At 42.9% G+C, this 13,208-nt stretch overlaps 1 non-coding gene across 1 annotated transcript; it reads right to left on the bottom strand.

Moving 5' to 3' along the window:
* Window positions 1-1,049: 1,049 nt before the first annotated feature.
* On the bottom strand, window positions 1,050-1,183 carry LOC111762979 (small nucleolar RNA SNORA9). The gene has a single exon (XR_002795962.1). It is a non-coding gene; the product is annotated as a small nucleolar RNA SNORA9 (small nucleolar RNA).
* Window positions 1,184-13,208: the final 12,025 nt, after the last annotated feature.

The raw sequence follows: 13,208 nt of genomic DNA, 5'->3' as shown, positions 1-13,208 counted from the left end.
CCCTTCAAATTACATAAACTTGCTCACACATCCCTGGGAGCCACATTCAACAATTAAGGGCTCCCCTTATTTTTTTTTCCCACAGACTTAAAGCCACATTTATTCAACCACTCCCACCCCACCCCAGGCTTAAGTCTCAGTTGGACTCTCTACCCTCCAGCGTTACTCCAAGAACCAGACATTCCAATGACTTTTTCGAGGATAATTTACCCCTCCTCCCTGTTGTTTTCACTCACAGGGACTGCTCATCTTCTTTTTCTTTTTTAGGAGGCACTGGGAAGTGAACCCAGGACCTCCCATGTGGAGGGAGGTGCCCAATTTCTTGAGCCACCCCTGCTCGCTACTTGTGGTGTCTCTCACTGTGTTTCCTCATTGCATCATCTTATTGCATCAGCTTGCTGTCTTCTTTATGAGGCACCAGAACCAAATCTGGGGACTCTTATGTGGTAGGCAGGCACCCCACTTCATGAGTCACATCAAATTCCTCATCACGGCACAGATTCTGTGGAACAGCCTGATGGACACTGAAGGCCCAGTCTTTCAAGGTTCTTCCAGCTCTGGCATTATGGGAATTTTGCTGCTCAAACACCAGGGGAATGGTAGACTCGAAAGTACTGTGCACCATGGTCGGAAGATATCAAAGCCATGATTGATCTCCAACAGGAACCCTGCTGAGGTCCAACATGTTCAGCCTCTGCTCCCATACTGCTCTGGAGCTACAACTATTCCTGAACATTGAAACTAAGCGGAGTGTCAGCAGGTTTGACAAAAGATGTGTGCTCAGCAGACATTCTCACCTGACTCTCCAATGCTCTTCCATTAAATTCAGCTCATGCTGCCCTCACCCTCCCTTAGTTCCTTATGCATTCAGCTCTTCATTAGAAACTTAGCCTTCTTTTCTCTAATTGAACATCCTGTAGACTCAGAGCCTCTGAAAATCTGAATCTTAAATTGTACTTTGCATTAAACAAGCCACACATGGCCAGGTGGCTGCAGTATTAGACAGTGCAAACAAGATGCGCGGTACATGAGATTCGGGAGGGGGAAGCAACGGTCTGAATTTCTATTACCTTGCTCTGTAGATGGAGCAGAGCAAGGCCTCAAACCATTTCAAACCTCTTCTCGCAAGCACTGTAGGAATGCACAGGGTCACTGCAGACGCAAGCACACTGGAGGCTTGCAAGCCCCTTGTCCTTCGTGATCCATCTATGAACCCAAGTCAGCTCCTCTTCAGAAAGCAACACTCTGAAGCCTGACCCCCAGGACCGAAGCTAGTAAAGCCATATTTCATGGGATGAATTGTGTCCCCTGAAAGGGTATATTGAAGTGTGAATCTCCCCATACTATGAACGTGGCCTTATTTAGAAATAGGGTCTTTGCAGATGCACTTAGTTCACGTAAGGTCCTGCTGGACTGGGGTGGCCCTAACCCAGTGGCTGGTGTCCTAGTAAGGAAGGGGTGATTGGAAACCAGCTCAGGAAGGTCAGGTGGGAGTGCAAGGGCACACCTGCAAGCCAGGGAATGCCAAGGCTTGAGGGAAACCCCGGGAGCTGTGGGAGAGGAGGGGCGGTTTCTCCCTCTGAGCCTCCAGAGGAGCCAACCCTGCAACAGCCTGATTTCCAGCTTCCGCTCCCCAGGACCCTGAGAGAATACATTTCTGTTTGCTTTTTAGTTCAATAAAGTTTTGCCTCAGGCTGCCATGAGCAGAGGTTGTTTCAGGAGCTGGAGGGAAGGGAAGGCAGGCAGACACATCCAGCATCCCTCGGGCGTTCCCTGGACTTCACAGACTGTGCTGATGGTGGGAATTTTCCACGTGGCTGGAGGACAGGTGGTGGAATCCCGAGCTGACCCAGGCAGCTTCTGCTGTTTTTGGCAATGCAGTTTGTGGCCCTTTGTTGCAGCATCGCTGTGAAGCTAACCCAATGGGGCTGGCAAAGAAGAGTGCTCAGCTCCCCAAGGCTTCCTTCCACAATGTCCAGTGGCCCCAGTAAGGGTTCACTCACCCCAGTATGGCTGACTCCCCTCCAAGAAATGGGACACAACAGGCTCTGAACGTTCCTTGAATCCAGAAAGTTCATGCCAACATGTGTTCAAGTCCAAGCAGGCGAGAGAGCCAGGCTGCACCTGTGGGCTGTGACCATGAACTGTGGGTCAGAACTCTGCCATTTACAGGCTGTGGGACTCGGAGAAAGGTTCTCCACCAACCTGGGCCCCACTTTATCTCCCTTAGAATTCAGATAACAATGGCAACCACCTCATAGTTTTAAAAAAATTGCGAAGATTAAAAGCAATATCAGGTGAGGAGCTCACAACCTGGCACCTCTGAAAGCCCAGTGGGCACAGCCTATTGAGTGCACAGACAGCTCTGAGCATGAGCAGTGGTACCTGTAAGAGAGAAGTGAGGGGGAAGGTGAAAACGAGGAGGAAAAGGAAAGAGAAGACATTAAAGAGGAAAGGGGAAAAGAAGGGAGAAGAGGGAAAAAAAGAAAGAAAGCAAGAATGAGGAAAGATTCTCTGGCAAGGAAACCTAGGAAGGCCCTGCCCTGGGACACCCCGTCAGGGCAGAGAGAGCGTCTCCACACTCTGCACGTAGCGAGTGGGAAGCAGCAACTCCTCCTGAGATGGGGAGACCCACCCATGGCAGAGGACATCAACTGTTGAGGGCAAAGATGTCTGGACATCTGGAAAGTGCATGTGGATTGTATACAAACTAAGACACAGTGAGAGGAGTTAATACCTCCTGGTAGCTGGAGGAAGTTTTATAATAATAACAAAAGTTTTATATCCCGAGACTGGGGCAGTCAGCTGCTCACCCGTCACCCCAACTGTCCCCGTTTTAGGCCATGCCAACCACCCCCAGCACCCCTAAGTTCACTGCTTCCCCCACATCCCTCTCAGCTGGTCTGCAAGACCAAGAGCCCATTTGGGGACCTTGAGGTCCTTTTCCAACTGTGTCGTCCAGGCCTCAGGATGGGATCCTCTCTGGTTTCAAAAGTGGAGTGTAGCTTCTCTTTTTAACTCATTTTCTGTAAAAAGAGGTTTTGAAAATATACCATGTTTCTTTGTGTTGATGCTGACACGTTCCTGCCCACAAGACCTGGAGCAATTCCATGAGGTAAACATAGTATTTTGAAGAAATGGGAAAAGGGAGTGGAGAGGATGAGTAAACAAAATAAAAAGAACAGGAGAGGGGTGGATGCAGCTCATGGTTGAGCACCTGCCTCCCATGTACAAGGTCCCTGTTTCCTCCTAAAAAGAAAAAAACAAGTAAAGGAAGATGGAGAGAAAGAAATTGGAAAGGGGGAGAGAGAGAGGAGGAAAAAGAAGCAAAAGTTGACTGATGAGAGGATAAGATATGAACTAGGAAGAGAAAAGGGAAAGTGGAGATGTTTGTTTGCTTGTTTGTCTTTTTATAGCACGCCTTTTTCCAGGCATTGACAATTCCCAGTCCTAGCTTTTCAGTCTGTCTCCCTCCAACCTAACAATTTTATTTGTTCTTTCTTGTAATCCTGGCTCCCAGGGAGATCACGTGTAGGTCAGGGCTTTTCATCTTCCCATAGAAGGAGCCACTTAGGCTGCTCCGGCGCTTGGGGAGGAAGAGGAGGGTTTATAAAGGCTAACGAGGTGGGACCTAACATTTTATTAAACTAAATTGCTGGCAGAGTGGCCACTGGAGAACGTAAGGCCAAGATGCCAGGACACGGGCCCTGAGCTCCGAGGCCCCATCCCCATGGGCGAGCACAGGTGAATTACCACCAGGGGTCAAGGCGGCCCGGTTTTAAGCCTGGAGAGACTCAGTGGATACATTGTTGAGCTCCTTTTCCCACATCATTGTCTGCATGTAATTGCCCAGGAAAATAAGCTCACAAGTCATAATAGGAAATTACTTGAATTTTATGCCTCATTTTTCTCATATGTAAGGGGAGGAATATGACTTAGTAAGACTGATGTGAGGACTAAATGAAAAAATTCCCATAAAGTGCTAAGCAGCGGGCCTACTACACACTCAGGTCGCTAAAAATGTCAATCACTGTACGTAACAGGAGCAGCTCATATGCCTATTGTTTGACTTCCTCCCAGGGCTCCTTGAGCCCATTCTTCACAGTCATAAATCTTGCAAGCTCCAAAAGATTTGAAGCTTGCTGCTCCTCTCTGTCTTCAGCACAGCTGTCACTGGACACATGTGGCTACTGAGCCTGGAGATGAGGGTAGGCCATACTGAGACTTGCTGTAAGTGTAAAAACACATCAAATTTGAAAACTTAGTAGAGAATTATATGCATGAAATACCTGATTAATAATTTTTTATTGATTACATGTTGAAATGGTAATATTTTAGATATATTAGACTAAATCAAATAAGTTATCAGAATTAATTTCACAGATTTCTTTTTACATTTTTAATGTGGCCACTGGAAATTTTTTAGTTGTGTATGTGGTTCTCATTATATTTCTATCCAGTGGGGAAGTCCAGATAATTCTTTACTACCCCACATATCCAAAGTTTTACACCAAAATGTTTGAATTTGACATTAATCTGCCCCATGGAAAAATGAGATGAATTTTCCTGGGCTCACACCCAACACCTTAGCAAAGTTAGAGTAATTATTAGTGAAAAGATTCTTTCCAGTCCAATCCCCTCATGCAGATGAAAACACCGGCAGAGGGATGCCTGCTTCAGATTGTTCAGCTACTAAACACCTGGGCTCCTGTGTCCTGACATCTAGTTTGCTATTGATTCCTCTTTACCACTCTATCTCCTTCTAATCAATTATTCCTCAAAAAAATCTCTCAATTCTTTTTTTCACAAGTATGGGTGTAGAAGTTACAACAATTTAAGCCATAATTACATAACTTCCAAGGAATACAAATATACTCAGACTCAAATATTTAGAAGATATGAAATACCAGAAGCTTTGAGGGAGGGAGAGGGAAGAATAGGTGTAACATGGGAGCATTTTCAGGACATTGGAATTGTCCCACATGACATTGCAATGAACAATACAGGCCATTATACATTTTGTCATAATCTATAAATTTGAGCAGAGCAGAGTATAAACTATAATATAATCTGTAGTCGATGGTTAGTAGCAATGCTTCAATATGTGCTCATCAATTGTAATAGCTGGATCACACTAGTGAAAGATGTTAATGTTGAAAAGTTTAGGAGGAGGAAGGACTGGGGTAGATGGTAAGAATCCTCTATATTTTTATGGGACATTTATATAATCTACATCTTCTTTAAAAATTAAAAAAAATAATTTTTAAAAAAGGTGTGAAATATTTTGCAAAGCATTAGAGGGTGGTAGACCTAACTTCTCACATATCTACACAAGCTCACATATTTACTGGACATGACATATGATGTAGGGAGCTAAAGGGAGGTCAGCAGCTTCTACCTGCCCCTCCCAATGCTAGCAATAGTGGGGAATGTAAAACAGTACGAGACCAGTTTCATGCTCCTTGCCATTGATGCTCTTACAATCTAATTCCACAATCAAGATACACGCAAGAAACTGAACCAGTCCCTTAAGACAACAGCATCAGATGGGAAAGGCTGTGTGGGGAAGCCAAAAACTTTCAACCAATAGTCCATGGACGTGAACCCCAATTTGCTCACTCATTTAACAAGCATTTACTGAATGCCTGAAATATGTCAGACTCTGTGTTAGATGCTGAGAACACCAAACAGGTAGAGCTTCCTGCCCTCACGGAGCTTCTAGTCTAGGGGAGGATAAAAGTAATAAACAATATTAATAAGTACACAATGTACTATCTTAAATAAAGATATGTACTAAAAAGAAAATTAAGGTTGGGAGAAAGGGCAGAGGTGCTGGAGCAGGTTTATAGGTTTAGGTAGTTTAGGAAAGGTGTCAGTGAGAAGGTAACAGTTAAGGAAAGAACTAAATGAATGAGGAAGCAAACCATGTAGATGAAGAGGGAAAGATATTCTGGGCACAGGAGCAACAAACAAAAAGTCCTGGGGTGGGTGTGTGCCTGGTGTGTTCACAGCTCAGGGAAGTCGTCGGCATGGCGAGAAGTGCAACAGATCATTTAAGTTCTCTTCAGTCTCAGGGTGAACATTTTTACTCCAAGGGATATAAAGGGTGGTGAATTTTGAGCAGGGGCATCATTGCCTTTGACTTGTATTTAAACAGGATTTCACTAGATGTTCTGATGAGAACAAACATCAGGGTTCAGTGCAAGAGCAAAGTATGGAGGTAGGGGTCAGAGCTAGGAAGCTATTATAATACTGTAAGCTATCTTGAAATTGGAACTGACAGGACTTACTGCCTGGGGAGGTGGGAGGGAAAAAGAAAGAGAAAAAAAAAGGGTGACTCCAGAATGCACAGGCTGAGGAATCAGAAGAATACAGTTGTTTTAATTGAAATTAGGGAAACCTATAGAAGGGGCAGATTTGGGATGAAAGACCAAGAGCTACACGTTGATCCATTGGGAGTTAATTTTTTTATGTTATGATGTAGGGGTCAAGGTTCGTGAATTTCCCTATGGATATCATATCAATTTGGTCTATTTCTGGGTTCTATTCCATTTCAGTTTTCTATTTGAACATCCTCATGCCAATAGATACTGTCTTGATTTCTAGAGTTTAGGTGCCTGTTAGACCACCAAGTAGAGATGTTAGGTACATAGCTGGTTATGAGTCTGGAATTCAGAAGAGAACAGGCAGTGCCAGAAACATAATTTTGGTGTCTTCCCCATAGAGATGGTGTCTCAAGTCATAGGACTGAGTGAGAGCACCTCAGGGATGAGTATGGATGAAGGAATCCAAGTACACAGGGGCGGCAGGCTTCAGACTGGGGGTCAAGCCCCAGGAGCAATCCAAGTGCTACAAGGTGGAGAAATCTGACCAACAATGTCAATCATGATGACAGGTCCAAGAAGATTAGGAATGAAAATGGATCGCTGGAGTTAGCAATGAGGGAGTCATTGATGAACTAGGTAAGAGCAGATTCTGTGGAATGGAAGGGACAAAAGTCTTGACTGGAATGGGTTCAAACAGTATGGGAGATGATAAATTGGAAACAGCCAGCCTGGACAACTGTTTAAGGAAAGACTTAGAAAAGGGAAGCAGTAAGGCAGTTCCTGGAATAAGAATTGGCATCTACTCAGGGTATATATTAAATTGAGCTAACTGACAGAATTTTTAAGTGTTAATGATAATGATCCAGTGGAGAGAAAAGTCTGATGTTGCAAGGGAAAGAGGAGAAAATTGCTGGAGTGATGTTCTTGAGTAGGTGAGAAAAGAAGATGGAGCACCACTGGAGATGTTGACCTTAGCAAGGACAGAGATGGTGCACTACAAAAAGAAGGTTGTATCCACAGGTACAGAGCAGAGAGGAGGATGGCTGTACTGGAAATTGCTCATGACTTCTCCAATAAATGTGTATCACTTGAATTTTTTAGGTTTAGGAAACTGGGATGACCATGTAGATTTAAACAAAGGTTCTGAGCAGGATGAAGCTAGAAGAGACAATGGGGAAGAAGGGGGAAAATGACTAGAATGATCCCTTTCCACCTGCCAGTTCCTTTCTTCTTGGCTTCACTTGCCAACATTGTCATGTACAAAGACCCCCATGGACACCCCAACAGATGTCCCTATGAAGCCTGCTTTCTTTTCTCCCCACAACCTCCACCCTCCCTCTCCACAGTCCCCTTCCTTCTTCTCCATTCCCCATTCTCAGGTAAGCAATGGCTTCCCTTTCCCCAGTTCCTCTCAGCCTTCCTGCCCCTTCATTTACTGACCCATCTCTTCTCAGGTTTCAATTAGTCCTTTCTTCCCTGCCATGTGGCATCTCCTGTGGCAATTTATCTCTTTATGAGAAGGTTCTATCTTGCAACTCTTGCCATAATCTTCTGTATCCCTGAAGCTAGCAAGGTTCTCTGGGTAAAGTCTGGACAGGGTTGAAGGAAAGGAGAAGGCAACGGAGCCAGGGAGGCAGAGGACAGCAGGGAACTGACATTAGCTAGTACTGCCACATTCCCTGGTTCCCATATGAGGAAACTAAGGCTAAGAAAGCTGATGTCACATGCTTAGGAATACAAAATTCCTGAGAAGTAGAACTATGACTTAAACCAAATATTAACTAACAAAGAATCAGACTAGATGGTGAAAAAGCTTCTTCCCTCTCTATGAGTCTTTCTCAAGAAAATATACAAACTTTTATTTTACCATAGGTTCACTGTGGAAACAAATGAGAAACAGTCCATGGCCTAGGTCAAAGTAATAAAATGTTGATAATCAAGATAAGAAACAAAATGAGAACAGAGGAGACCTATGATAAAGCTGATGGTTCAACAAATGCCAACTTGCAACAGGTTTTTTTTTAATTATTTATTTATTTATTTTTTTAATTACATTATGAAAAATATGAGGTCCCATTCAACCCCACCGCCCCCGCCCCCCACTCCCCCCACAGCAACACTCTCTCCCATCATCATGACACATCCATTGCACCTGGTAAGTTCATCTCTGAGCATCACTGCACCCCATAGTCAATGGTCCACATCATAGCCCAGACTCTCTCACGTTCCATCCAGTGGGCCGTGGGGGGATCTACAGTGTCCCGTAATTGTCCGTGAAGCACTATCCAGGACAACTCCACGTCCCGAAAACGCCTCCACATCTCATCTCTTCCTCCTGTTCCCCACACCCAGCAGCAGGTTTTTATAATACTTTATGATAATAGTAAGGGATACAACATCCCAGACTCTGACAAGGATCATATCAGTGGATCCTCCAATAGTCCCATGAGGCAGGTTGGATTACCCCATTATATAGATAAGGAAACTAGGACTTAGAAAGAGTAAATACCATGTACAATGTCACAAAATCAGTAAATCCAGAAATCAGGATTCAAACTCAGGCAGCCTGATCAAGAGCACTAATTTTAAAACATAGTGCTGGCCCCTCGATAGCTACTACTCAAAGTTTCTACTTTCAGGGACAAACAATCAGAGACTCTTAGAATGAGAAAGGACTTTAGAAATGAAATTTCTCATTTTTTTTTTGTTGTTGTTACTAGAGCAAGATTTTATTTTTGATAATAAAAGTGTTCTCCTTGAACCATGCCATCTTTGTGTACATGTTTAAGGAAATTTTTAATGGCATAAGGAATGGGTTCCACTTTCTGAATTACTTTTTTTCTCTCTTTATTTTTCAAATGTTACATTAAAAAAATATGAAGTTCCTATATACCCCCCAGCCCCCTCATCCCACCTTCCCACATCAACAAACTTTTTCATCATTGTGGGACAGGCAATTTCTCATTTCTAATTGAGGAGACTGAAGGACAGCAAGTAAAGGACATGGTCTGGAAGTTTAGGGATAGAATTGATATTTGACACCAGTGCTCATTTACCTATGTTTTTGCTTGTTTTTTTTTTTCTTGAGGCCACCATCTTATTGGGTAAAAAGACTCCCTACATTGTTGAGGGAAACTCTTTTGCTGATTATAGTTGCAATCAGCTATATATGCAATCAACTGACTTCATAACCTAAATCCTGTTATGCTTTTACTCAATGCAATAGTGAACTAATTACAGACATCTTAGGGAAGGAATCCATTGACCCCTGCAAAAATGGAGAATTAAGAATGGTAGTTGGAAAAGTAACTCCTTTACCAAAGGTCCCCTTCAAACCCAAAATTTTCCATCATCTCATCCCTCAAGCCCCAACCATGCCTCCAACTATTGCCTACCCCAGGCTGATTATCATCAACTTACATGACAGAACTGAGAAGATTTAAAAAGTAACAATATGAGGGATAGTCCCAGAGATAAAGGTAGCCAATGTCAGAGCAACGGTCACACTGCTTTTGTCTAGGAGAAGATCCTAGAAGACTCATGATGTATAAAGATATATTTTTGTGTGTGTGGAGTCATCAGAAGGAGAGCCTATAAAACAACCCTAATCCTGGGAACCTGTATGAATTATCTCATATGTAAAATTTCTGCAAATGTGATTAAGTTAAAAGTTCAGATGGGAGAATTACGTGGATCAAAACACTGGACCCCCAATGCCATCACATATATTCTCATAGGAGGGACAATTGTCCACAAATAGAAAATAAAGTGATATTTAAGCAGTAAAAGGTGGTTGAGTGAGTACACCTTATAGTCTCTCCTGCAAAGAAGCATCTGGGCAGCATTAGAAATTCTTCAGGACCAGACTGTTTCGGGATTTTGCAGAGCAGGAGGTGTCTTCACATCAATTTGGTGGGAAGGTAACAGAGAAAATTCATCTAAAAGATAAAATTGAAGCTCTCTTGCACAGAAGTGGGGGCTGTGCAAGGGACGCACCCCCTGGGGTGGGCAGAACTGCAGCACCGGCACCGCGGCAGCAATTCCTGGAGGCTCTGCGGTGCTGGGGAATTCATAAGCCCTGAGCAGGCTATTCAGGGGCTTACAGGACAGGAGGCCTTCGCAAACCGATTTGGTGAGACAGACAGGAGTTCTTTGCGAAGTGGGGAATTTTTAATTTCTGACACGAATAAAAGCGTTTCCGGCTAGAGCCCCGCCCTCAAGACCGGCTGCCCATCTGCAGTGGCCTTAAATCGTTCACAATAAGAGACATCACCAGGAGGCTGTTTCAGGGGCTGGCAGGGTGGGAGGTGTCTGGAAACCAATTAGGGGAATCTTTTGAGAGGCATGGGAGTTTTGGTTTTGGACACAGATATTAGCACTTTCAGCTAGAGCCCCGCCCCCTAGGCCTGGCTGCAGATCTGCAGCGTCCTTAAATTGGCTGCAATATAGAGGCGCCCCCCACTGGCTGTTTTGGGGGCTTGCAGGGCGGGAGTTGTACTGAAGTCGAATTGGTGATACAGCCACAGAAGAGACCCTAGTGAGAGGGAGAATTGCGGGTTTCAGACACATAGGTCAGAGTTTGTGGATGTGACCTCCCCCATAGGGCTGGCACCCGGCTGCAGGCATCCCTGAAGGCTGTGTTGCACTGCAGTGCTCCCAGGCTCCCTGTTAACTGGATTTGAGGTTGCCAGGTCTGTGTCCCCTAAACCCTGGTGGCCCACACCCCAGAGACTCACATCTCTTGAGTCTGCAATATAACAAACTTTCCATCCCTGAATCCATCACGCCCTGAGGTCCATCTGAGGTCGTTGATAGTCCTAGCCCTCAATGTTTGCGTTTTTTTCTTTTTTTTTAATTTTAATTTTTAATTTTTTATTGTCCTGGTTGCTAATATTGCATTATTTCCTAGTCTTTTCGCCCATTGTATCGCCCAAGGTTTTTTTTTTTTTCATTTATTTAGGGTTTTTTTTTGTTGTTGCAATTGTTGTTGTTCTATATCTTCTTTTCTTTTTTTACCCACCCCCCTTTTTCTTTCTTTCTTTCTTCTCCTTTTTTTTTCTTTTCTCTTGTCCCTCATTTTCTCCTTATTTTATTTTATCTTAATTATACAATAGGTGCTGCAGGGAACACCTCACATTTGCTGGGTTTCCTCATCCTCCGTTGCCTCATTTCTGTGTGAATTGATTTTGACTACCTACACTATCCCCTTTCCCCCACATCTTGATATCCCCCATCATCTACTGTCTCTCCTATATTCCACCTCCCTTTCTTTAATCCCCAAATTGTCTAACTCTTAATTTCTAATACCTTTGTTTTGTTTTCTGTCTTTTATCCACTCTTGAAACTATTGCCTTTCTTTTCTCTTTCCCTCTCTCACGAAAACACTAGCTTTTTAATTCACACCATATTCCTTCCATATTCAGTCAACTACCTCATTATAGGTACTCTACTTACTGCTATAACTCTACACAACTTACATAAATCTAATATCCATCCCCCCGGATTTCATATCATCGCTCTGTTAACATTTATTACCAATACTACTTTACACAATTTCCTTTCTTACACAATTGCCTTTCCCTGGCCCTAATACTTTCCTTCAAAGTGAACTCAGCCAGCAATAAGAAATTAGAATAAGAAGAACAGAGTGACAAAGAGAAGATATAACACTTATGCAAAAACAACAGCTAATTAATCCCCAAGACTAGACAAAGAAGCTAAGGAACTGATTAAACCCGTCAAGATAAAATGATGACCAGACAGCAACAAAAATCTACAAACCAAAATAGTAATCAGGAAAACATGGCTGAATCCAATGAACAAACTAAAAACCAGGAAGGGGAGCAGAACTTCGCACAAGTAATTAAAGATCTCAGAACATATATCACAGACAAATTTAATGAAGTAAAGGAAGAGGTTAACAATATGAAGACAACACTTGGAGAGGAAATTGCAGACATATGCAAAAAGATAACAGATATAATGGGAATGAACACCACAGTTCAAGAAATCAAAAATACACTCACAGCAAATAGCAGCAGACTAGAAGAGGCAGAGCAGAGAATTAGTGATGTGGAAGACAGTATATCGGAAATCAAACAGATAGTAGAATTGATCGATAAAAAGATGGAAAAAATCCACCTAGTATTTAGGGACCTGAATGACAATGCAAAATTCACAAACATACATATTATAGGCATCCCAGAAGGAGAAGAGAAGGGAAAGGGGTCAGAAGGAGTGTTGCAGGAAATAACGGCTGAAAACTTCCCAAATCTACTGAAAGAGACAGCTGTACATATCCAAGAACCCCAATCATCATAAACCCCAACAGGCCCACCACAAGACATATACTTGTCAAATTATCCAACGCTAAAGACAAAGAGAAAATTCTAAAAGCAGCAAGAGAAAAGAAAACCATCACATACAAGGGAAGCTCCCTAAGAGTAAGTGCTGATTTCTCATCTGAAACCATGGAGGCAAGAAGGTAGTGGTATGATATAGTCAAGGTACTAAAAGAAAAAAATTTCCAACCAAGAATACTCTATCCAGCTAAACTAGCATTCACAAATGATGGAGAGTTCAAAATATTCACAGATAAACAGAAATTGAAAGAGTATGCCAACAAGAGACCTCCCCTTCAAGAAATTCTTAAGGGAGTTCTGCAGGAAGAAAGGAAAAAGCAGGACAAGCAAAGTTGAAGGAGGGTGTAAGAGCAACAAAAAAGACAAAAGAAAAGAAAACAAACAAACAAAATATGACAAACACAAGTCCAATTGAAATATGGCTAACATAAATAATTCCTTGAAAGTAATAACACTGAATGTCAACAGATTAAACTCACCTATCAAAAGATTCAGACTGGACATTGGATAAGGAAATATG

This window comes from Dasypus novemcinctus, chromosome 17, assembly GCF_030445035.2.
Source record: "Dasypus novemcinctus isolate mDasNov1 chromosome 17, mDasNov1.1.hap2, whole genome shotgun sequence".
In the NCBI taxonomy this organism is placed as follows: Eukaryota; Metazoa; Chordata; class Mammalia; order Cingulata; family Dasypodidae; genus Dasypus; species Dasypus novemcinctus.
The sequence above is the reverse complement of the archived record's forward strand: the minus strand, read 5'-3'. Positions and strand labels throughout refer to the sequence as shown.